General features: G+C 45.0%; 1 protein-coding gene and 1 pseudogene across 1 annotated transcript in view; one reads left to right on the forward strand and one right to left on the reverse strand.

Moving 5' to 3' along the window:
* The window catches only part of MEGF11 (multiple EGF like domains 11), a 315816-nt gene that overhangs the window by 278565 nt on the left and 10943 nt on the right, over nucleotides 1-26308 (reverse strand). The window lies entirely within an intron of this gene.
* Nucleotides 20886-21004, forward strand: LOC118600880 (annotated as a pseudogene).

Genomic DNA, 26308 nt, shown 5'->3' on the forward strand with positions numbered 1-26308 from the left:
ATGAGTGCACAATTGACCTGGGGTCCCCTCACAAATGAAGCATCAAGACAAGACTGAAATGGGGGGGCAGGAGTAAAGTCTGTGGGATCAGGGACCAGCAAAGATCAGTGGGTTAGGGTGCATGTGGTCTAGTCAGCATTGGGAGGAGATGCTCACCAGACACACTAAGCCACAGCCCCCACCTCCATGGGGGGAGGCAACAAAAGGAGGCAGGGCTGTCATCCCTGAGAGGACCTGGAATCATTCTACATTGGAAATTCATAGCAAATTGCTCCTGTAATTTACTGGTCCAGCTGGAGAGATGCATCTTTGAACTCCAGCAAGAAACTATGAAAATCACTCTCAAAATGTTGGCTCTTCAAACCCTGAGATGAATTAAAGGGAATTATGCACATAAACCCCCCAGATCAAGGGGATACCCAATCTCTTTCAACTGCCTGAAAGCTGATGAGACAAAGAAAGTTCACAGCAGAACAGGCACCCGGGCTGGAAAAATAAAATAAATTTAAAATGCAGAGATTGATGGCTTCTGTCACAAAGTCTCTCCAAAACCGTGGTCCATAAATTGGAATTTCCATCGATGCTATGGCAAGGTGACAGCTGCTGGCCTCATGGGGTCTTTGGGGAAGGAATCTGGATCCCCCTTGAAATCAACCCACTGTCCGGTGTAGGGGTTTCTGCATCCCAGGGGGACAGCTTTTGTTCTTCTCAAGGACACCCTATCACCCCAAGAAGGAGACACTGAGGCATAAAACGGGTCACACTCAGCCCCCCACACCTCCCAGGCTAACACCTAGGGCCTGGCACCTTCCTAGTGCTCGGTAACACTTGTGGAAGACCAGACACGATGCTACATGTCCTCTTAGGGCCCTGCTGAGCAAACTCACCCCAAATTCATCCTTCTATGGCACAGCACGTATCCCAGAAGAGCCATAGAGGGGAGGTAGTAGACAGGCAAGTACTGGAACTCAGTTCTGCTTGGGCCCTGATCCAGACCAGAGGCAGCTGAGTCAGGAGTGTAGAAATCTAGGTTTTCCACCCCTGAGACTGATGTCTTTCAGATCAGGGTACCTAGAGAGGGAGACTGGAGCAGGGATGTGTTGAAGGCTATGGTGGGTCACCCAGATCCCATCCATCCTCAGGACTGAAATATTTGTTCCCAAGTCCCTCTCTGAGAATTGCCCTCAGCTAGACAGAGCCACCTGGCTCAAGGTGATGCCCCAAATGTAAGGGCAGTTGTATCCAATGCCTGGTTAGTTGGCCAAAGGGAGGGTGATTATAAAGGCCTGGGCCCCTTCCTCAGAGGTGGGACAATTCTGTAGGCTGTCCTTGCTGCCCAGCTCCCCACAAAATAGTGGAGTCTTTGGTATGACTGCCCCACTTTGCAGCTTCAGACAAACAAACTTTGATGTGGCAGGTGCCACAGAAGTGGAGGTGACATGTTACCTTTTGCCTAGTCTAGTCCCTCATTGCAGAGCCAAAGGGATGCAGAGAGGAGAAGAGACTTGCCTCTGTCTACACGGCCAGCCCCTGGCAGAGATGCCCCTAGAACTCAGGCCTTCTGACTCCAGGTTTCCTCAGAAACCCTCTAGAAACGCAAGGCCACAAGCATCCCTCTCCAGAAGGAGGCTTGGCCCAGATGAGTAATTGAGAAAGATCAGTTTCCAGCCCTCCTTGCCCCACCTTTCACTTTGTCATTTTGTGGGCCCTCTCTGGTCCCTCAGTATCTCCTGGCACATCGCACCAGTATCCTTCTCAGAATGGGGCACAAACGCTACAAGAATTTATGACATTTATTGGGACCCTTTTTCAGCTAGGGAAGGAGATACTTTCAACGTTCTCAGCTAGATTATTACAATTGACAATCACAATCATCTATATGTCCCCAAAATTTTTAAATAATAAAAAAAGGAATTATGAATTATCCAGCATTTACATTGATTTGGTTAATCCCTAGAGGAAAATACAATTAAACAAAAGGAACAAAATGAAAGCTGACTGATGAGTTGCCATTTTCAGACACTCGGTTCAATTAAGCTAAAAGCCTGATCTCAGGACCACAGCAATCGTTCCCAAACACTGCGTACGCCAGCTCTCCAAGTCGGGGCCCTTCAGCAAGAGTCAGGATGCTCTCAAAACCAAGGACAGTATCCCTGGAATCTGCACCTCAACCTGGCTTTCCCATTTAGGACCAAATTCTTAGATCCCCGCAGACAGCCAATCACTGCCCTCCTCCGTCCCCTGCCCCACTCCTACCCTTACCCCCAAATACCCTATGACTCCCCCACCCCCACCCCTGCTCCCAGATGAGACTCAGTAGAGGACTGGGGTGTAGGACAGGGCCATATGTTCTACCACCAAAGTGTTGAACTTCTTGTCTTATTCTGTTTGCTTGCCTGTCTGCTTGCTTTATAAAAAGTGGCCTCTGGTGGGAAGCCAGGTCCTGTTTTGCCTCTAACTAGCCTCATGTTCTCGTCTTTAAAATGGGGCTGTCTATGGACCAGGGAAACCCACATGGTAGCTCCCACTCTCGTGATAACTTTGTAGTGTAACTTCAAACCAGTCTTTCACCCTCTCTGGTTTCCGACATTCAGTTCAGAAGCAGCAAAAACAGACTAAAGTGCCTGTATCCTGACCATGGTGAAGCTTAAATGTGTTAGGACAGAGAGGTCAGCCTTTTTAACATATTAGGTATCAGAACAATGTGATATCCTTAGGCAAAAAAAGTGAACTTTGACCTAAGCCTTACCTAGATATACAAATATAGGTATAGATATGTCTCTATAGAGAGATATAAAAATACATGTTTTTTAACTCAAAATGGATAGACTTAAATGTAGAATGTAAAACCTTTTAGAAAAAAATAATAGGAGAAAATATCCTAGGGAAAAAAGTTCTTAGACATGACTCCAAAATTATGATCCATAAAAGAAAGAATTGATAAATTAGACCTCATCAAGATGAAAATATTTTATTCTGCAAAAGATAGCATCAAGAGAAAAGACATGTTATATAGTGGGAGAAAATATTTGCAAGTCATGTATCCAACAAAGGACTTGTATCTAAAATATAAAAAGAACTCTCTAAATTCAACAATGAGAAATCGACAATCCAATTTAAAAAAAAAACAGGTAAAATGTTTGAAATACTTCACTAAAGAGGATATACAGATGGCAAATAAGCTCATTAAAAGATGTTCAACATGATTAACCATTAGGGAGATGAAAATTAAAACCACAATAAGATATCACTGACTCTCATATCGGAATGGCTAAATAAAAATTAGTGGCACCACCAAATTCTGGCAAGGATGCGGAGAAACTAGATTGCACATTCATTGCTGGTTGGTAGGAATTTAAAGTAGTACAGCCTCTCTGGAAAATAGTTTGGCAACTTCTTTAAAAAATAAACATGCAAATACCCTATGACCCAGCAACTGTATTCTTGGGCATTCACTCCAGAGAAATAAAAACTTACATTCACACAAAATCCTATTGTTTATAGCAGTTTTTTTCATAATAGCCAAAACCTGGAAACAACTCAGATGTCCTTCAATGGGTGAATAGTTCACACACTGTAGTACATCCATAGCATGTGTATACCAGGTTGAATAGTGTCCCCCCAAATCTGTGTCTACCCAGAACCTCAGAATCTGACTTTATTTGGAAATAGGGTCTTTGCAGATATATTAGTTAAGTGAGGTCTTACTGGATTAAAGTAAGCCCTAAATCCAAAGACTGCTATCTTTATGAGAAGGTCATGTGATGATGGAGGCAGAGATTGGAGTGAAGCATTTACAAGCCAGGAGCACCAGGGCTCCTGGCAGCCAGCAGAATCTAGGAAGAGGCAAGGGAAGATTCTTCCCTAGAGTCTACTGAGGGGGCATGGCCCCTCTGACATTGTGATGTCAGACTTCTGGCATCCAGAACTGTGAGCGAATACATTTCTGTTGTTTGAAGCCACCCTGTTTGTGGTGCTTTGTTATGGCAGCCTCGGGAATCTAATACACCACGGGATACTACTCAGCAATATAAAGAAACAAGCTGATACACATGACAACCTGGATGAATCTCCAGAGAATTATGCAGAGTGAAAAAGCCAATCTCAAAAGGCTACATACTGTGTGATTCCATTTATGACATTCTTAAAATGACAAAATTAGAGTGATGGAAACCAGATCAGCATGCACCAGGGGAGTGGGGAAGGAAGGGTAGAACTATAAAGGGATATAGCACAAGAAGTTTTGAGGATGATTGAACGATTCCGTATCTTGATTGTGGTAGTGGTTCCATGAAACTTTACATATGACTAAATTCACAAATACACACACACACACACACAGTGAGTTCGTGTCAAAACAGGTGAAATCCAAATAAGACCTTAATAGCATGGTGCCAACATCGATTCCTGGTTTTCATAATTATACTATGGTTATCTAAGATGTTATCATTAGGGGAAGCTGGGTGAAGAATACCCAAGAACTCTACAATACTATTGCAACTTCTATGTGAGCCTTAAATTATTTTAAAATAAAAGGCTTTAAAAAGAGTGTTGGGAGGATTCAGTATGTCTTACAAGCATAAAGAAAAAGATGTTACTATTCAGAGTTGACTTACAGAAAGCTCTGGAAGCAGACAGACCCAGGCTAGCATTTCTGCTTCACCATTTACCTACTCTGTAGCTTTGGCAAAGTGACTTCACTTCTCTGAGCCTCAGGTTCCTCACACATATAAGAATAATGACACGTAGTGCAATATTCCAAATGAGATGTTGTGTCAAAGCAGCTGAAGCCACGACTAGAGCATGATGGTGCTGAGTAAACCTTAGTTCCCGTCTTCATCCCAACTAGCACAGCTCCTCCAATTTGCATCCCGGAGCTGCGTTGTATCAACTCCACCTTTCAAGGTCAAGCAAGGTTCTTTTGAGAACCCAGGTTCTTCTAGAACAGAGGTCTTCCAGATCTCCTTACCTAGGTCCACATAAGATCTGAAGCTCAGACTTCCATGGAAACAACACCCTCTCTGGTAGCCCCAGCCAGGCTCTGCAAAGTCCCCCTGCCTTCCAGCCCTCAGGGTTAATAGGGTGCAACTAATAATCCTTCCGTACTCTGAAACCCCATTTACCAATCTTCCCTTCCTTCCCCTCCATCATTACCCTAGCTGCCTTTACAAATAGTCTTGCAAAAATAAGAGTTACTTCTTTATGATTGCAAAGTAGTTTACAAAGTAGTTTTACACATTGTAACTCCATAAAGCCCCAACAAGACCATAGTTGGAGGCAGAGCAATTGTAAGAATCCCAGTTTTCCAAAAGAAGTGTACATCTGGGAAGTGAGTGAGGAATACAAGGAGAGAAAGGAATGCACATGATTAACCACCTACTGTGTGCCAGGCACTTGATTTTCTTTCATTTGATTATTATAACAAGACTATAATAGGTATTACTAAATCTCCATTTTGCAGGCCAAAAATCTTTAGTTCAGAGAGGCTAAGTAACATCTTCAATGGCACACAGCCAGTAAGGGCAGAATGGGTATCAAACCCAAGCTTGCCTGATTCCAAAGCAGGGATCTTTCTTTTCTGCCAGGCACAAAGCCCATCATCTTCTGATCTGTCCATTCATTCTTTCTTTTTTATCAAGAAGCAACTGGAAACCTTTTCTCTCAATGAAGATATCCTTAATTGACCAGACCCATGAGTACTCTGGCCCCCTGCACATGAGGATCTTCAGGTGTTCCTCTTCACTCTACATCCCCCGAAGGTTCAGTTCTATCCTATTTTGTCATATGTTTCTACCCTGGAAATACCCAGAGCATCCTTTGCCTATCAGTAGGTAATAACACCACAATCCCTTCTCAACCTCACCTTTGTGGTTCCTCCCATAGCTCTCTCAGCTCTATAAAAAGCCAGAGTCCTGTCCACATCCCACAGTGTCAAGGCTGACTAGACCCTCAGAGAGCATTCGAGATGACTCTGAGATCCACAGAGGGGAAGACGCCTGTCTCAAGTCCCACAGTGACATAGTGGAAGGGCTAGGACGAGCCCCTAGGCCTCCAAGCTCATTTCTAGCCCTCTCTGCATAAGTCTCACCATAGCAGTGCTCTGTCACCGCTGATAGCTCTGTCTGCCTTCTGCCCGGCACCTTCCCTCAGGAGAGGGCTGCCTGGGCCAGGGGCCCCCAGTGGTCCCAGTGCTCCCTCCTCCCTTCTACACTCCTGAATCTTGGCCATCCTCCTAGCCCCAGCTCAATCCTACTTCTCCCTTGAAAGCTTTCCAGATTATTCTCATTCCAAGGCTCTCTCTTGCTGTCGAACACTACTGCTTCCACCTTTGGATCTTCCCGGTATCTCCAGATCTCACGTGACATCACGACCACCATGAGCCTTAGTTCAACCTTCCCAGACAGACCACTGCCCTCCCCACATGGCATAGCTGAGTGGATAAAAGGGGGGGGAAAAACTGTAGAAAGGAGCTAGAACCCTCTTTGAGTGTTTGTTCATATTATCAGTCTTATTCATAAATGAATCTGTTAACTTTTCATAAACTTATGAAATTTGCTGTTTTTTTTTCTAAAGAGCAATCCAGAAGACCCCTCTTCTCATGATAATATTGCCTAATAATCTACTCGGAATTAAACTTTGGAGTAAAATTCTACTTTTATGTTGAGACTTGCCCCCCTCATGACTAATCAAGACATCAGGATCAAACTAAGTCTTCCATCCCATTAAATAAAGCCACATAAAAGCTGTTCCTGCTAACAGCACTTTCCTGATTTCCTCAAGCTGGCCTGCAATAAGTATTCTTAATTGTGCTTGTTAAAAAGTGGATTTATGAATCCCAATTAGGCCACATACACTTATGCAGCAGCAGTTTTCAATACCATCAAACCTTCTTCCCAGGATGAAATTATTTTTGGTGGGTGACAGGATAATCACTAAAACATAAAAGGACCCACTTGGAACCAGAGCAGCAGCCTCAGCAATTCTATTAGGAAGGCTTGAGGACAATCGGGGTTTAGACGGCCAATTTAAACCCATGGTGAGTTTCTGCTACAGAGGCACCTCTCTTGGTTCCTTCTCCTTGGATCCAAAACCACCTTCTAGATGCCCGGCCCCACCCTGCCTCACCCTCCTCCCCTGCCCATTATTTCTTGGCTGTTCCCCAACTACACCTGTGCCACCTCTGCCCAAAGAAAATTCTTCCACCTGAATGGCCTTTCCTCATCCCTGCTTTTTCCATCTCCCTTGAAAACCCAGCTCAAATGGCTCCTCCTCCAGGAAGCCTTCTTCCTTGACCCAGCCTCTCACATCTACTGCTGTTCAAGCACTGATTCTTCAATTGTGTATTTGTCTCCATCTCTGGGCTGCAAGCTCCCTGAGAGCAAGCACTCTTATTCATCTTGGCATCCCCAGTGTCTGACATGTGGAAGGCTAGTTCACTCACCCATTCATTCTTTCCTTCAATAAACTTGCTGGAACTCAATAAACAAAATGGGCAAGGGATCTAAATAGACATTTCTCTAAAGAAGAAATACAAATGGCCAATAACTATGTGAAAAGGTGCTCAACATCACTAATTATTAGGGAAATGCAAATCTAAACCATGAAGAAATATTACCTCATACCCATCAAATGGCCACTATCAAAAGAACAGAAAATAACAAGTGTTGATGAGAATGTGGAGAAACTGGAAGCCCCAAACACTGCGAATGCAAAATGGTGCAGCCATTTGGGAAACAGTCTAGCATTCCTTCAAATTATATAGTTAGCATATGACCCAGCAATTCTATGCCTATGTCTATACCCAACATAAATAAAATATATATCCATGAAAAAATTTGTACACACCTTCATAGAAGCATTATTCATAGCAGTCAAAAGTAGAAACAACCCAAGTATTCATCAATTGATAAATAGATAAATAAAACAAGATATATCTATACAGTAGAATATTATTCAGCCATAAAAAAGAATGAAGTACTGGTTCATGCTCAAACATGGATGAACCTTGAAAACATAATGCTAAGTGAAAGAAGCCAGTCACAAAAGATCACATATTACATGACACCATTTGTATGAAATGTCCAGAACAGGCAAATCTGTAGGGACAGAAAGCAAATTAGTAGTTGCCAGGAACTAGGGGAAAGAGAATGGGGAGTGACCACAGATGGATATGAGGTTTCTTTTTGGGGTAGTTATGATGATCACACTACAAATTAATTGTGATGTTTGCCAAACTCTGTGAATATATTAAATACCACTTAATAATAATAATAGACTAAAAACCATTGAGTCGTATGCTTTTAAATGATGAATTGTATGGTATGTGGATTATATTTCAATAAAGCTATGACCAAATTTTTTTAATTTTAAAAACCACTTGGGCTTTTACTGTGTGGAGGAGCAGGGAGCACAAGAAAGACTGAGCCCCAACAGCCTGAGCCTCTGGACACACCTCTGACTCAGGGTGGTTGAGTGTGGAGCGTTCTTCTTCCACTATTACAACCTCTCTCAAGATGTCAGCTCCCTGCTTGGCCTGACAAGGACAATAACTGACCTCTTTCTGTGAATCAGTCAGCATGGGGAAAATTGAATGAACAGGACAACTTGCTACTTCAAGATTTAACAGAGTGTTGTAATTAAGAGCAGTCTCTAGAACGAGACCATTTAGTATCAAATCCCAGCTCTGCTTGTTAATAGCTATGTGATCTCAGACAAGTTGCTTCACCTCTCTGAGCCTTGGTTTTTTCAGCTGCAAAATAAAGGGATAAAAACATTATCTACCTCATAAGGCTGTTGTGTGGATAAAATAAATTAATACATACAAAGTACCTGTCATAGTATAAGTGCTACACTTGGATTAGATAGACTATTTCCCAAGATGGGGGAGCGAATCTCACTAATTGGCTTAGTGACAGGCAAATCTTACAAAATTCATATTCATCTCAGTCAACATCTTCAAGTGTTGTAACTTATCCTTGAGTTACACAGTTCTTTCCCTAACCCTCTCTCCCTTCAACCCAAACATACTGACTCTTTTCATCTCCATGAGGAAGGTTCTTTGCTCATTTGAATGCAAGGGGATGTGGGTGCAAGAAAAAAACATGCTCTACCCATCCTTGGGACCTTAAGACAAGGAGGCAGGTGTGCAACAGGGAAAAGCTTGAGATGGCACAGCAGCCAGCCAGAAGGGCCCTGTACTGACATCTGCTCTCCCATCCGAGGTGAGTGGCCTGGCATGGACTCACACTTGGTCACAGCCTAACATCTCTACCCAGTGCTTATTTGAGAATAGAACCAAGGCCCAGCCATTTCCCATCATGGGTAGAGGTGAGCGGCCCCACCCAAAATAAGCCTCTACAGCATGTTACCCATCGTCCACACTCCATTTTGCTTAAGGATGGCAATAAAAATCAGCTCTCTCCCCAGGACAGTGATGGCTGAGAGAGCTGTTCGGTAGGCAACATGGCTTTTATGAGCCCCAGTGAGGAGGTGGGAGACCAGCGCCCAGTGGACAATGCCACTCTGCACACCGTCAGGTTCCTCTGTAAGGTATATAGAATTAAAATGCTTCGTTAATGACTGCGCTTTGGAGGCAGGGACCCAGTGGGCTTGACCCACCTGGTTATAACTTGTATACACACACTACCCACAGGCATACCTCTGTAAGCACGCACTCACATAAGGTCATATACACTTGAGCATGCACACACTCCCTTAAACAGCTCGCAGACATATACACTCACAGATGTGCACATACCCACACATTCATGCATATCTACACACATGCGCATGCACACACATTTACACAATAGACTATCATATACATACTTCCACAAACGCACATATATTCACACACACAGGCATATATTTGCAAGCACTCAGTCACATATGGACACGCATTGAAGTACACACACATGCACATAAACAGCTTACATAACTATACAGACACGTGCATACACACCGCCACACACTCATGCACATGCCAATACACTCATCAGTACACATTTACTCCATACACATTCATATGCACATCCATTGTTACACTTATATAAACACACATGTATCTACTCACACTCACGAGTGTACACAATCACACACGTATATTAACACACACTGACACATCCACATGCTCCCACACAGGTACACAGGAGCGGTCCCTCAGCCCTCCAGGGCTCTATGCTTTGCCGGAGGCATGGGTACATGGGCCAGCAGTCCAGCAGTTAAGTCAGAAAACTGTTTTCCCATTTACAGGCTCTTTTCCTCTTTCAGAAAAGTATTCCATGGGCAGAATCCCCAAGGAGGTGACATAAGGAATGGAGAACACACAGGTCCATGGAGATCTAGGAAAATCCCATTCTGGTAGAAGTCCCCGAGGATGTCCACAGCCCCATTGTTGGTGGGATACCTTTGCTTGGGGCAATAGAAAACATACCGAGGTTTTGCGGTTTGTGGAGAATGTCTTCCTGTACATTTCATCAACCCCTTACTGTACCGCTAACCTGCCAAATCATCTCAAGCCTCAGTTTCCTTGGAGTTGCCGTGAGGATTAAATAAGATAATGCATAGAAATCGAGGAGCCCAGTGCCTACCATATAGTAAGCCTCAATAAATGATAGTCTTTATCCTTGCTATTCTTATTAATATGGATATTAATAACAACAAATCCTATAGCAATCCTGTTAGGTATTATTTTCCGCATTTTGTACAAATGAAAACAAAAGCCCAGTACTTTAGATGATTTGTACCCAAGATCGTATCACCACGTGGCAGAGCTGGACTCAGGCCTTCTAATTCCAGAGAATTCCCTCCACTTCTCTGTGTCCACCTGAGGCCTGTTTCTTCCCACCTGGCCCCGCATTTTGAGCTTCACCACTTCTCCCTGCAGTAAGGGAAAGGGAGAGAGGGAAAGGGAAGGAGCAGACAGTGTCTTCCTTTCCCAGTTCATCCCACAGACAAGGGCCAAGCTCTGCTGTCTATGTGCTCTGAAATGGCTCTTATCTTAAGTTTCTTCAACCCCATTCCATCTGAGGCCCCCAGGGAAGGGTTAACTCTGACCCAGTTTGGCAGCAGATCCCTTTATGCTTCAAATCCCACTCCCCTAAGACCACCTTGCCAGCCACCCAGGCTCTGAGACTACCCCTGTCTTCCTGTCAGACTCTACCCGCAAAACACCTGCCAGGGTAATTGGAGTGGAAGTGCAGACCTCAAGCCCAGGAGCTAGTTCAGGTTCCTGTTCCTACTCTGGCCCTAAATCACCTTGTGACCTTGAGCCAGACATTTTCTCTCTCTGGGCCTCAGTTTGCTCTCTACCCAATGGAAGGTCCTTCAAGCCATAGCACTCTCTTATGATAGGAAGCTGCATAGAATATCAAAGTCCAACGCACACCAGTAGGGATGATAATTTGGAGTGAGGAAGCTTTGTAAATCATATCACAGCAGTAAGGATCTTTTGAAGATGCCATACACAGGTGTTCAAGTAGTGGTTTTAATAAAAAGAAGTTGCCCAGCCCAAGGGCTTACTGGAAACTGTCCCCACCACTGCCACGTAAGCTCACACTGACAGCCAGACCTGGTCCCCCTCCTCCACTAGGTTTCCCTTTAGAGCTACTTGTGGAAGTCTATGGAGCTCCAAAGAGGTAGTGGTGGGAGAGTATGCCCACCCATTCACACATGCACACAGACACACACTGGAAAAGAGCTAGTCCTAACATGACAGAAAGCCAGACCAGGCAGGCCTGCAGGGGAGGAGCTTCTCAGGCCCCAGAAATCATAGCCCGCCCCCAACCCAATGAGGGGACTGCTTCCTGTTATCAGGCCAGCTTCCCTACAAAGACTCAACCATCTCCTGCCACAGCCAGCTGAGGGATCAAGATTCGTAAACACTTAGTATAACGGCCTGTGCTGGATATTTTCCATTTGTTCCCACAGACCTTCTCCTCACGCTTCTCCCCTCTGCTCCGGGCCCCAGGAGTCTGACTGGTATGGATTACGTAAGAGGCTCCTTCACTCTCTGGCTTCCAGTAGGGTTCGGCCCCCGGAAACTACAGAGCAGGAGGAGAGTGAGCAGGATCACTGTCATTTGGCTGCATCCCTTCAGGAAGGCCATGTCCTGTCAGACAGCCCTCTGTACACAGTACCCTCTCTAAGTCCCCGCAGGCCCAGGGGTGATAACTGCTCCTCACAGTTGCTAGCCTCGGGGTGCTGCACTATCCTCTGTCAGTTTTCCTAAACTCTGTCCTCACCTTTGTAGACAGTCCTTTATTAAGCTCTTATCAAATTGCCCAGCTTGAGTGTGCCACCTGTTTCCTGCCAGGACGCCAATGCATCCTTCAAGGAGAATGTTCTTGGTCAAATAGTGATGACAAAATCATCATGGCCAGAAAGAAGAAAGTCAGGCACAAACAGCTTTGGGACTATCTGGCCTTGTTGCTTCTCAGTACAATGTCGCTCTTTGTGGTGGGATCCCCAACTTGAATGCCCACCAAGACCCGGCCAGGAATGTCAATGAGTCTAAGACTCCCAGGGGGCCATGGCGACTCAAACAGCACACTCCCCAGCTGAGGCCACCACTCAGCTCCCTCCATTGTTGCCAGGCAAGAATGAGGGCATGGAGTTGAGGATCTTCTAATTATTCAAAGGAAATTGGAAATACATATTTTTATATGAAATTTTCTCTTGGCTTATGTGTTTTCAAAACAAATGCAAGCCAGATGCATCTACAGCCAACAGAGAGTTGTTTGTTTTCCCCCAAGTTACACTCTGATACTAAAATTCCATCTTCTACATAGACAATTCAGAGGGATGACAGTTTGGGTGGCCCTGCCAAGGTTGCACACTCCAAATCTGTGCGTCTCTACACTAGGGAAGTAGGAGGACCTGCAAGGGTCCTCCAGAGAAGAGTGTCCTTGTCAAAGACCACCAGAGAGACAGGCAGCAGTCAGCAATGAGGCCAACAGCCCCAGGTCAGGGTCCAGTAGCTAGCCAAGATGGGGAACTAGATTGAGATGATTAGAAGTGGAGGACCCACTGAACAATGAGCTGGCCTCAGAAAGGCTGGGTTATTTGGGGTTTCTTTGTTTTGTTTGCTTCCAACCTCTGTTTGTTTGAGTCTGTACCAAGTTCTATCTGAAAGTTACAGTGGTGCATACTCCCCATCTGGTAGGGAAGGTGATGGCAGCACCTTTAGATCCAAGATGAGAGAGCAAATAGTGTCACTCACAGAGGCCCAGCGTCTGTCTTCCTTCAGGACCATCAAATCATTGGAGGCTCAGATGGCTACATCCCAGAAAGGGCATCTTATCCCTCCAGCTACATCTAGGCCCAGCCAAGCTCCCAAACTTGCTGGGCAGAAAAAAAAAAATCTTTCCAATGAGTAACAGTCTCAGCTAGCCATTCCCCAATCTCCTACTTCTTTCCTTTCCTGAACTGCTCCAGAATTGTCAACTCCCTCCTCTGGCACTGCCCAGGTACCACCAGATACTGTAAGGCTGCTTTTTGGATCTTCCATCACAGCTCTTCATTAGATTGTAAGCCCCCTGGCAGCAGGGCTGGATTTTAAGCTTTATACCTCTCAGGGCTCAGACTTGCTTCTTACAAATGGAGAAGAATAAATATACACATTATTGGGCATTTTTAGTGACAAGACTAGAGAGTAACAAAAATTATAAGCATAATAATAATGACAACAGATCCTTACATTTATGCAGAACTTTGAACTTTAGGAATAAGAAATAATAAACCTAATAATAGAAATGATAGATGTCTTACATTTGTATAGCACTTTGAAGTTTGCAAAGCACTTTTACAGACTTAATTTTATATCATCTTCAAAATCATCCTTATAAAAATGGGGAGAGGCTAGATGAAACAAGATCGGCAAAACATAAATTATTACTGAAGCAGGATGATGTGGACATAAGGTGTACTTATACTCTTCTTTCTACTTGGGGATCTGTTTAAAATTTTTCATTGTAGGTTTTAAAAAACACACACACGATACTCTGCTTTGTAAGTAAAGTAAGAGGCGCTATTATCACAAGCATCATTTTAAAGCTGAAGAAACATAAACCCAGAAAGGAGTTTGGCTTGCCCTAGTCACTCGGTTTGTGTGGGCCTGAGCAACCGAGACTAGAGAGGTAGCATCCCCACTCCTTGCCAAGTGCTCCCTTTCTTACATCACTTTTGCCCAACTGGGTCCCACGAACACCATTTCTTTAGAATATCAAAAGGGTTCTACAAAGACTAATATCCCATAGTTAAATAAGTTTAACAAAGGGTTAAACAAAACAATCAGGTCCACTTCCTGTAGGACTGGTCAGAAACTCTATAGAGCATTCTGTAGAACTGGTGTTCTCCCACCAAGATCCAACAGACCCACAGGCACAGAGAAGCCCTTTTATGTATGCACTCAGATCCCCACTGGCCCCCAGAGCTTTCTGATCTTTCCAGAGACCAGAACCCTGGTCAAGTGAAACCCACGTGGAAGGGTGTATGTACTGCAGATGAACCCAGATGGATGTGCATAAAGCTTTGGGACAAAAGTCAGACTTTATGGGGTATGATAAGGCTTCTAGATAATGGCTGGGTCAGAATGGGTGTTGGCAGCAATGATCGTCAAGTTTTTCCATCTTCCTCTCCACCCTTCTCTACCTCAGTAGAAAAGCGAGTAAGAGAAAATATGATTTGCTTTGTAAAAGCTGGAAATACACCTGTTTATCATCTTCGAATAACAACTAGTTCTTACTGAGCATTTACTGTATGCCAGGACCCGTTCTGGGTGGTTACCTACTTACAATCTCCATAGCAACCCTACTGCGTAGGTCTATTTTACATCCCACTTTAAAGACGGGCAAACTGAGGCCCACAGAGGTGAAGGGATTTGGCTTACATCAGCTGGATGATGAGTGATAGAGGTGAGCTTTGAACTCAGGCAGGGGGATTCTAGAAGCCCTACTCAGAACCACCCCCAGCTGATAGTCCCTGGTCAGGAAGAAGCTTGTAGAGCTCAATTGCCCCCAGTGGCAGGTCTTGAGAGTCAAGGGTGGCCTAGGGGCAGCCAGACCGGATGCACAAGACCCATAGGCTGTAAAGACCATCTCCAGCAACCCCAGCAATTGCTCACACCCATTGGCTTATCCCTTTGCCTTTGTCTCCACCCCTTCCCCCAGTTCTGATCACCTCCATTAGTAAACCTTTACCTGCAGCTGGACCAGCCACAGTCAAGATAGACAATAGAAGCTATGCTATCAGAGACTTGGCATTTAAAGTCCCCAAGAAGCTCTGGGCAACCTCATGCTTTCTGAGCTCTGGCCTGCCCTTTGCCTGTAGCCTTTTGGCCCCCTCTAAAATACCAGGCCTCTGCTTTGTTTCCTGATGGCCACCCCAGTCCCCTAGAGACCTGAACTCTGACTAATACAGGCTCCTTCACCTTAACACCCCCAAGGAAACAGACTCTGATTCTTACACCTGCAATCCCTGGTTAGGGTCTTGCTCCAAATGAAATGAGCACTAGGATGGGAAAGGAATGGAAGGGAGTTTTATTGACGCCTGCTGTGTGCCAGGCCCTATGCCCACTAGGTGCCATACTTCCTGCTTCATTTACCTAATCCCACCCCAACTACCTTACAGTGCAACTAACAGTATCACCATTTTACAGATGAGGAAACTGAGGCTCAGAGAGGTTAACTAACATCACCGAAGCCATGCTACAGGTAATTGGAGGACTCTAGCCTGACTCAAGATCCAATACTATAGTGTTATAACCATAACACAACCACTAGCATTAAAAAAGGCAGTTTTGACCCTGGAGTAGATAATACCACCTCCATTTTACACAGCACTGACACCCACACAAGGAAAAGAGTGTGCTCAAGTTCACTCGCTATTACTATCACCTAACTTAGCACATACTATGTGCCAGGCATCTTGCTAAGTATTTAGCATAATATTACATTTAATCCTCACAACACTGTAAGAAAAGCATTATTATTATTATTATTATTTATTATTATTATTATTCTCGTTTTACAGATGGGGAAACTCAGGCTTAGTGAGCTAAAACCAATTACTCCAAGTCACTGCAAAAATTGCCAACCCAGCAGCCATACCCTGTGCTTCATTCCCAGAGCATCCTCACTTGTGTCCAGGTGCCCACTCCTCTCCAACATGACAAAGGGAAGCATAATCCAAGTGAATTTTCATCACTGGAGCCAATCGTGGTCATCCCTTTTGTCATGCCAGTGACTGGTTTAGGAAGGAGCATGTGACATAGTCCTGGCCTATAAACATAAGGAAAGCATGCTAGAGGGCTTCCAGGGAAATTTTCCTTGCTCGTAAAAGGAGATGCCCAGATCGGTATACCCACTGCTTCCACTGGACATTGTCATTTCTGAATGTGATAACTGGAACTGCAGCAACCACCTCACCGCACTAGCACAAGGATGAGCCGACATGCTGAGGAGAGCAGCCAGAGAGGCGGAAAGTACCCGAGCTCTTATTATTTAAGTCCCCGATGCTGTGCTTTTCTGATACTTGCAGCTAAACTGATATGGCCAAAGGGAATGTGAACTTCCATCTCCCAGGCCTTAGACTCAAAACTAGACCGCTTGAGTCCAAGCCCAGAATTTGTATCTGTATGCTATTCTACAAGTTGAGTATCGGGCTGTCCGCCTAGACTACCCAGGGATAGTTCCATCCTTCTGAACTTGGGCCTACCTATTTCAATCCTAGGTAAAAAATAAATAAATAAATAAATAAATAAATAAATAAATAAATAAATAAATAAATAAAAGAAAAGAAAAGAAAAGAAAAGAAAAGAAAAGAAAAGAAAAGAAAAGAAAAGAAAAGAAAAACTATAGGCCATGGCCTAGCCCAGCCTGGCCACCCAACCATGACTCCAAGCCCTGAAGGACAAGGATCCCAGCAAAGGCCCTGAGCAGACACAATGGAAAGAAGATCCTAAAGCCCCTTGAGAACCAAATCTTGTTTCATTCTCCATTTCCACTGTCTTACTCTGTCACAGCCCCATAAATCTCCAGTTTATTAATCCTTTTTATAAAGCAGTCGGTGTGGAATCTTGATTTACTCCCTGTTCATAAAATGCTAAGAAATTAAAGGTGGAAATTATCCAGAAGGGCACGGAGCCTCCCCTAGGGAATCCAGCGCCCTTCCTGGCCCTAACCCAGGCCCCCTCTGCCCTTCTCACCTACAGACTTCAGGATGCAGTGATGTCATTGCATTGTCCTCTCCCACAGCCCAGAAGCAAGGAGCTCCTCCCTGAGGCTTACGCACCTCTGACCCCTACTTGGCACAAAGCAGGAAAGAAGGCGCCACTGTCTCCCTGAAAACCCATTTCAGAGTCTCCTACTTTATGGAAATTTTCCTCATCTTAAATCTCTTCTGTACCTGATGGGGGTGGCAGGAGATGGGTCAAGTTGAGGACAAAACAATTCAAATATCAAAATATCTAACAAACCCAGAGACATGACCAGGAGGGAAAATGAGAAGTTTATATTAAATGACTTTACCTACCTAGATGTTTCAATTGCCTAGGATCATGCTCATCTCTCAAGCCACTGAGGGTACCTCAACACAACTTCACCCCAACACTCCCCAAGACCCTCAGGCACTCAGAACACTGTTGGTCTCTAAAATCCAGCAGAGCCTGGATCTTCCTAATATAACCTTGGATGGGTCTAAGGTTCTTGAGGCTCTCACATCTCACGGTCCACCCCAAAAATGGCTGCTAAGTCCCACTTCCTCACAGGAAGAGCCACAAGCATCAGTGTTTCACATCAAGGGCAAGGACTATCCTAGTTCAGCATAACACATCTTTAGCCTGACTACATGTTAGAAATGGCACTGGGTAGTAGGTCCCTGTTTGGCCAGGTCTCTATTCCTGATGTTCTCACTGTGGTTTTGAAGTTGTAAAACTGTAATAAACAAAGCACCAGGAGAGGAGAAACACAATCACTTAGCCCATTGGAGAGAGGGGAGTTCAAGGATGGCTTCCTGGAGGAGGCAGTATCTGGGCTGAATGAGAAGAATGAGTGAGACTCAACCAGACTAAGAAAATAGGGAAGGGCACTGCAGTCAGAAAACAGTATGAGCAAAGGCACAAAGCGACGACAAGCATATGTGTCCTGGGAGCGGGGGGACAAGGAGCAGGTTGGTGCTACCACAGTATAAACTATGAGGAAGTGGGTGATGAAAAAAGGACAGGGAGAGGCAGCTGGGCCTTGGCTGCTATGCTAATAAGTTTTTTGACTTTATCCCAAGGGCAATGAGTAACCATTAAAGGGTTTCTGACCAGACAGGGACATGGTCCAGTTTGCACTTTAGAAAAATCCCTTTACCCATCATGGGGAACATGGACTGAGGAGGGACAGAAGAAAGGAAAGAGATATCACAGGCAAAAGACAGAGAAGGTCTGAGGCAAGACAGAGAGCTCTTTGCTCTGGGGGGACAAGCTGTGCCTGCCCTCAGTACTATTCAAGGACACAAATGAGTTCTGGATGGAACAAGAAAGAGTGAGGAGACAGGTTGGGGGCTCCATGGGGCATGGGAAGGGCTGGCTGCACCAGGGGTAAGGAAAGCAACTCAAATCCCAGTCCTTTGGCCCATGAGGGGTCCCTGTGAGCTTCCGTGCCCACCTGGCCACAGTGGCTGTTTGCAGGCAGTCTCCCCATCACTCCGAAGCCCCCTGACCCCTCCTGCCTCTGGTCAGCCTACAGCTCCTCTTCCTGCCTGGGTTGGAGAGGATGCTTTCCTTGTCCACTGTCCATTTCCCCCATAACAAAACAAAGCTGACCTCCGTTACACCTCATCACACTGGTTATTGAGTCTGTTCACTTCCATCAGACTCAGTGCCTCAAGGACAGGGACCATGTTTTCTTCATTCCCAAGGCTGATGCTACTCAAAGCCTGATGGAAGAATTGCCCTGTGTGGACTGTGTGATGGGTTTCCTACTCATTGTGCCCAGTCTGCCCAGAGAAGATGTGTTTCTGCCAACATGGGGGCCAACACCTGTCTCCTTCCAAATCACTCTCTCCACTCCCACCAAAAAATACCACCAAAACAATACCCTCAAAACTGCTGTTCCAACCATTACACCTCCAAATAAGAAAATTAACAAGCATGTTTTCAGCACCTAACATGTGCTATTATCTCTCTCATAATCTCGTAGAGTAACGACTATTGCTGCCATTTTACAGGTTAAGAAACTGAGATTCAAAGAAGCTAAGCCACTTGCTCAAGTCACTCAGCTCACAGTCCCAGCCTAGACCTCCAAGCTCTCCTGTGCAGTCCATCAGCATGTAGAGAGGCCCAAGTGTGACCTTGGGTTGTAGAACCCCTCTGGCCTCAGTTTTCTCCTCCAGAGATTAGGGTGTCAGGAGGACCTTCCTCACAGGGTGGTTTGAGAGAACTAAATGAGACAATCTATAAAGAAGTGGGCACACAGTACCCTCCCATATACAACCATTGCCCTGCATGGCTCAGTGCTGTCTAGAGGGCAGGCTGCCTGCCCCATGTTTCCATGGACTCTATGCCCCTCCTGGGGAGGGCAGAGAGAGGCACAGTCCAGAATGATAAGTGAACCAATAAACCAAATTTTTGTCTGGGTGGGTATAAATTATAGCAGGAAGCATTTGGGGATGGTGTCTTCTGTGGCATTAGAAGTATCATTAATTATGTATTAAGTGTTTGAAAGGAAAAGACATCAGTAGCCTATAAGAGGTATTTGCATAGTAATGGAGGATTGATTAGATAAAATATCTATACTGAAGGCTACTGAGATTCAGGTCCCAGGGCTTCACAGTGGTGGTAAATTACAGTCACAAAAATCTCTGCAATAGTAAAGAAGGCATCCCAGTTGCTGAGGGGACTCTCAGTGCCTGCTGATGAGAGCTGGGCAGCCACCTGGCCAAGAAGGGGAAGCAGGGCAGGGCCTCCTTGTTGCTGGGGGTCTGGTTTTCCAGATGGGTGACTCCTCTCTCCAGCCCAGCCTTGAGCTGGGCCAGAAACCCTTGCTCATCTCAGTCTGCAGATGCTGCAGAGAAAGGCTTGAAGCTGCTTCCTAAATCCTGGACTTTGCTAAAGGCTATTCTCCAATCCTCTGGAAGTTAGATGCCCAAGTGAAAAGAAAATGCATATGTTGCTTCCTAAACTGTAGTCTGTGTGTCCCCTTTTAATGAGAAGGTGGGAAAGGTTGGAGGAGAGTTATTCCCACTCTTGAGGAGATGAAGGCCACCAAATCCCTTGTAGACTGGAGCCCAGGCACCTAGCCCGGAGGCACAGGAGCCAGCTCCTACTTGAGTGTAGGTGACAATAATACAGGCAACATTGATAACCGCTTTCTGTGTGCCAGGCCAGGTCTAAGCCCACTCACTGCATGGGTTAACTCCCTTTACCTTCAAAGGAGCTCTCTACAGTAGGTGTTATCATAAACCCATTGTCAGGTGAGGAAACTGAGGCATGAAGAGATCTCCCCTAGACATCAGCTTTGCTCACTCCCTCACCTCTTTAGAGTAATTACCTAAATGTCACCTTTTTATTAAGACCTTCCCTAACCACTCTGTTTAAAACTAGAACCATATCCCATCACTCCCTCATCACATTTCCTGCCTTTTCCCCCCACATTACTTGTGACCTTCAACTATGATCTATCATCTACAAACTAATTTGGTTTATAGTCTGGCTCCCTGCACTAGAGAGTAAGTTCCACAAGGGCAGGAATTTCAGTCTATTGGTCTTGTATCATCCACTGCTATATCCCCAACAGCTAGAACGGGTTCAGGACCTTGCAGGTGCTCAAAAAACATGCACTGGATGAAAAGAGGTTGAGTCACCTGCCCAAGGTCACCCAGCTTTTAAATGGCAGAGCTGGGTCTATGGCCATGCCACCATGAACAAGCCTGATCTTGTCTGAGCTTGGAAGCTAAGCAAGGTCAGACCTGGTTAGTACTTGGATGGGAGACCATTGAGGAAGACCAGGTGCTGTAGGTGTAAAATATTTTTTAAATTAAGGGATCATAAGATGACAAGGTCCTTGTAATCTGTGAAGTCAACCAAGAGTTGCCTACCTAAAGTAAATAAATAAATATAGATAGATAGATAGATAGATAGATTCTAAAAATAAATAAAAATAAAAATAAAAATAATAAATGGTGAGCTGGGGTTCAAACCCAGGCACTCTGGTCCCTGACCCAGGGCTCTGAATTACCATCCCTCACTCAAGAAGGACATACATTCTCCTTTCTGATGAAGACATACACAGGTGTTATAGGGGGATCCAGCCTCACCACTGCTGAATAAAACCATGGGCAATGATGATCTCTGACCCTTTTGTTCCCTTGAACTGAGCTGGGAACACCAGGTCTTCTGGGAACAGCCCCGATTTGACTTTTTGTGGGCAAAGACAAGCAGACCTGAAAGAGGCCCTCGCTGAATAACCCCTGTGTTATAGACTGAATATTTGTAGCTCCTCAAAATCATATGTTAAAGCCCCTACCCCTCAGTGTGCTTGTATGTGGAAGTAATTAAGGTTAAATGAATTTAGTAACTAACGGTCGGCCCCTGATCTGATAGGATTATAGATTTTATTAAAACAAACAAACAAACACCAGAGTGCTCTCCTCCTCTGGAGCACCTACAGAGAAAAGGCCATGTGAGCACACAGCAAGAAGGCAGCTGCCTGTAAGTCAAGCAGAGAGTCCTCACCAGAAACCAAATTGGCAACAATCTTGATCTTGTGCTTCCAACTTCCAGAATGGTGAGAAAATAAATTTCTGTTGTTTAAGCCACCTAGTCTATGGCATTTGTGTTATGGCAGCCCTAGCATACTAATACATAGCGTCAAGACTGAGTGCTGAGTGAGTCTCTCACCTGCTCAAGAATGATGATGGCTCCTTACTACATGCAGGGTAAGGTCCAGATTCTAGCCCTCGTCCCAATCATGGATTAATTAATGGACTAATGGTGGCTGAATCAAACCCTATTATATGCTTTCCAAGATGTGCTTGGCCCCAGCTGCCTCCCAGACTGTCAGCTACTTTCTCAATGGACAGCCAGGCCACTGTCACTGCATGGTCTCATCTGACACCACCAGCTGTCAGCCTCCCTTTAGGTTATGGCTAGGCTCTAGCACAACCTCCACTGCAACCGCCACAGGAGCCAAATCGGCTCCAGCAACTGGGTTCGACGCCTGGACCTATCATGGTGCTGGGGGCTCTCAGCACATCCGGACTCAGCTGAGGTGCCATGTCGCAGGGCATGGATTCAGTTTTTCCAGTGGTTGCCCAGAGGAGCCAGGTGATATGACCCAGAAGTGCGAAGGAGTTGATACCCAGGGGGAAATTTTGGACCATTGAGAGACCAAGATGCTGGCAGATAAACTCTCTCCCTGGACCTTCAATATTTGTTCTGAGTCACAGTGGTTCCACTCAGCTTAACTGCAGATTCCCTCATGACTAAGCAACCAGTGTTCTTTCCTCACAAAGGTTTGGCTGACTGGCCCTTGCTTTTTTTCCTCCCTTGCCTCACATCCCTTTTCCTCTCACTGTTTTTGCTCTGAGACTGCACCCCTACCCCTAGTAAAGCATTAGCACCAGTTTTGCCTCAAAGATCTGTTTTCTGGGAACCCAAAATCTTGGCATGGATAGGCCTCGATGCCCAGCAAGGCCTTGCTCAAAGTAAAGACGCACAAGAGAAAATGAACTACTTGACTTTGAAAAGGAAACAAGATACTATTGACCCTTTGATGGCGGGGAGAGTGGGGACCTGAATCCTTGGAGACACAGACAGGACTCTCCTGTTTCCTGTGTTGTCTCTGCAAATGCTTCCACCTACAGGGAGTCAGCCAAAGTTCTCTGGGGACTTGACTTCCTGAAAGGCACTGAGGATACAAGCCTACTACTGTCTGTTGCTGGTCTGAGGAGCATCTCATAAACAATTAATACTAGGGTGTAAAAGATACACTAGTGGAACCTCTGTTTTCTACTGGAGCCCATGGAGACTGGCAATGCTAACATTTACTGAGCCTTCAGTATGTTCCAGGCACTAAGCTAAGCCATTTACCTGCATTGTTCATTTAATCTTCAAAACACCCTATGTACTATTAATAATATTAAGTACTATTATTCATCCCCCTTTTACAGAAGAGAAAATGGCTGCCAGAAACTATACAATTAGTATTCAAACCCATATCTAAGGAGAGAATGTTGAGCTCAGTGATGGCCCTAAAGGAAGATACTTTGAGGGTATAGCTCTCCCAGGAAAAATTTTGGGGTAGATATTTTCTGTGGCGTTAGAAGTATCACTAATTATGTATTAGGGATTTAAAAGGAAAAGACATCATTTGCTCCTTTGTTTCCTGAAAGGCCAGTCTTGGCCTCAAGGTCCCTACCCAGTCAGCATAGGTACAGAAGTGCTGAAACATCCAGGGTGGGCCTTCCTTTTCATCCCCTGGGGTAAGTCGGCATAGGCTTGGGAGACACTGCAAAAACTGGACTGTATTTATCCCTGGCTATGAAGTAACATAGTTGACTGTGGTCAGAAAAGCAACTACCCATGGAATAAGAAAACCTTCTCCTCCAACTGCCTCCTCCCCGGGTCCCAAGGCCTCTAGCCCCTACATTGCTAAACAAAAGGAAAAACAGGTTTTGATGGCTTCTGTCCTCCCCCAGCCCCTTAATTTTGCGAGGAAGGTCTGGACCAGAAAGAATAAAAGAAAAAGCAGCACTTCTTCATATAATGACCTTCAAGAGGAACAACTACATTTTACCTTGAACACTGCAGAATGAAAGTCTGTGTAGAACTATTGTCTACATAGAGTCTATGTAGACAATGCAAATGATATGCATGTGATATGCAAACACAAATGCAAATTGACCAGGGTAGCCTGAGGGCCTAGTGTACCTCTAGAGGGAGGTAGAGAAACAAGGACTGAGGGCAATTAGGCAGGGCTCCATCCAGGGACCTTGGGTCGGGGATTGCATGAGTGAGTGTGCTGTATGGGAGAACCCTAGATCCAGGACTCTTTGTGCACTGTAACCCTTCCCAACCCCACGGAGCTCTCTGGTCACACCAGCCCTGTACTATATACACGTGTGTGTATACACTCACACAAAACCACTGTCACCACACAGACACACACATTAAAGCACACACATACACACTCACAGAAACACACACTAACAGTTATGCTGTCATGGAAACACAGACACACAGCCACTAACAACACAAAACTACCATTCCAACACACAAACACAAAAACACACAGACTCATTCACATGCCTACCTACACCACCACATATTCAATAACAAACATGTGGATGAAAGCAGACAGCTACAGACAAACACACACAGAAACACACCAACACAGACACAGAGACCCACACAGACACACAAACAGACATGTACACACATCCACACCAATGCACTGTAGCCAGTCAGACTAATCTACCTGGAAGAAAAAGAAATCTGGATGTATTAAATATTCCTTTGTGCCAGGCACGGTGCAAGAACTTTAAATCCTCATTTAATCCTCACAAAGCAACGTTAAGAAATGGAGTAATTATCCCAATATTTACTGACAAGCCAAAGGAGGCCCAAATGTGAACTAATAGGCCCAGGCTTACCCAGTAAGCAGCAAAAAAGAGAATCCCAATTTCATTTGGTACCAATGCTGCAACATTCCCCTCCCCAGTGGAGCCTTCCCTGTACATAGTAGGACACAGAAATTACAGCCAATTACTTTTCCACCTCGTGGTCCTCCCCAGCCAGTTGTTAACCCCATCTGGTTTCCTCAGAGACACTCTCACTCTTCTCTGCCCTGCCCTTTCATTGTGTCAGCTAGGATGTGCTCTACAATGCAGCCTACACTAATTCTGGCCTATGTATAATCTAATTTGGAAATCTACGGAGGGCGAAAAGAAATCATTTCTTCAAACCCAAATGCAATGCAGACTGGATTGTCAGTTGCTGCCCGTGTCTGAGTGAATATTCACCCTAGAAGGATGCCTCTTTCCCCCAAAGTATAGAAACTTTAAATGCTACCCACCCCTTCCCACACATACACTCAAAAAATATATACTGTTCAGCTCAAAGAACAGAATAAGATAGTCATGAGGATATAAAGTATAACATAGGGAATACAGTCGATAATATGGTAATAACTATGTATGGTGTTAGATAGGTACTAGATTTATCATGGTAATCACTTCATAAATTATATAAATTTCTAATCACTATGTCGTGCACCTGAAACTAATATAATATTGTATGTCAACTGTAATTGAAAAATAAATTAAAAGAAAAAGAATGAATAGTATTTCTTACTTCCTGTCATTAAGTCACCATACCGTTGTGGGCAAGTCACCCACTGTCCCAGGGTCTCAGTTTCCTCTTTTGCCTGTGAGAGGTAAGACAAGCTGATTCCCCAGGCTCCTTCCCTCTCCCACCTTTCATCTTCCTGGTAGCACGCGAGCCTGAGGCCGACAGTTGCCCCACAGTGAGCTATCCCTTGGCCTTGGGGACTCACTGCTAATGCTGAGATCTGAAGAGGAGCTAAGGTTTGAGCCCCTGCTAGGGAAAGACAAGGTTGGCCACAGCCCCAGGTTCAGGATTCACCCATCACCCCCAGGCCAACCTATGACATGATGTGCCCCTCATAACCTTGAGAGGTTCATAAGGGAGGTAAGCTGGAGCAGGGGAACCTTAAAATATAATAAGGCTGTGATCAGAAAAGGCCACAGTAGTTGCAAAATGCCACACTGTTGGTTTTGAGTGTATTTTAGGGCCTCAGATTCTTTCCAAATTAATATTCATGGGACTGGCATGCCATTTATTTGCATATGCAGATTATTGCTCATCCACTGCAGAATAAAAAAATTTAGCATGTTTTTATTTATTGTATTTATTTTAAGCTTGGATGATAAACCAAGCAGGTCAGGCAGGGGAAGGGCAGCTTCCAAGGGCAGGAGTGGGTTTTAAATAATTTTTGCTTTAAGGAAAGGTGAGTCCTAGAAACAAAGGAGGAAGTCATCCCTACCCTGATCCACAGAATCAATTCCAGGACAGCCCATCTGCGGTCATCCCATTAAACCTCTACCTCAGGAAGCCTGGCCACCTGACATGGCCCCATCCAAGCCTCTGGGAAACCAACCCTGCCACTGTCACTCAAGATCACTGACAAGAGGTAGGCAACAGGTTTGAGGTATTACCTTGGGCCAGTCACCCAAGCCCCTGTTTCTGAGGATGACAACCTGCCTTGCAAAGTTGCAAAACACATACTTTAGAGTTATAGAGCTG

Source organism: Rousettus aegyptiacus, unplaced genomic scaffold (genome assembly GCF_014176215.1).
Source record: "Rousettus aegyptiacus isolate mRouAeg1 unplaced genomic scaffold, mRouAeg1.p scaffold_m13_p_3, whole genome shotgun sequence".
NCBI classification, from domain to species: domain Eukaryota; kingdom Metazoa; phylum Chordata; class Mammalia; order Chiroptera; family Pteropodidae; genus Rousettus; species Rousettus aegyptiacus.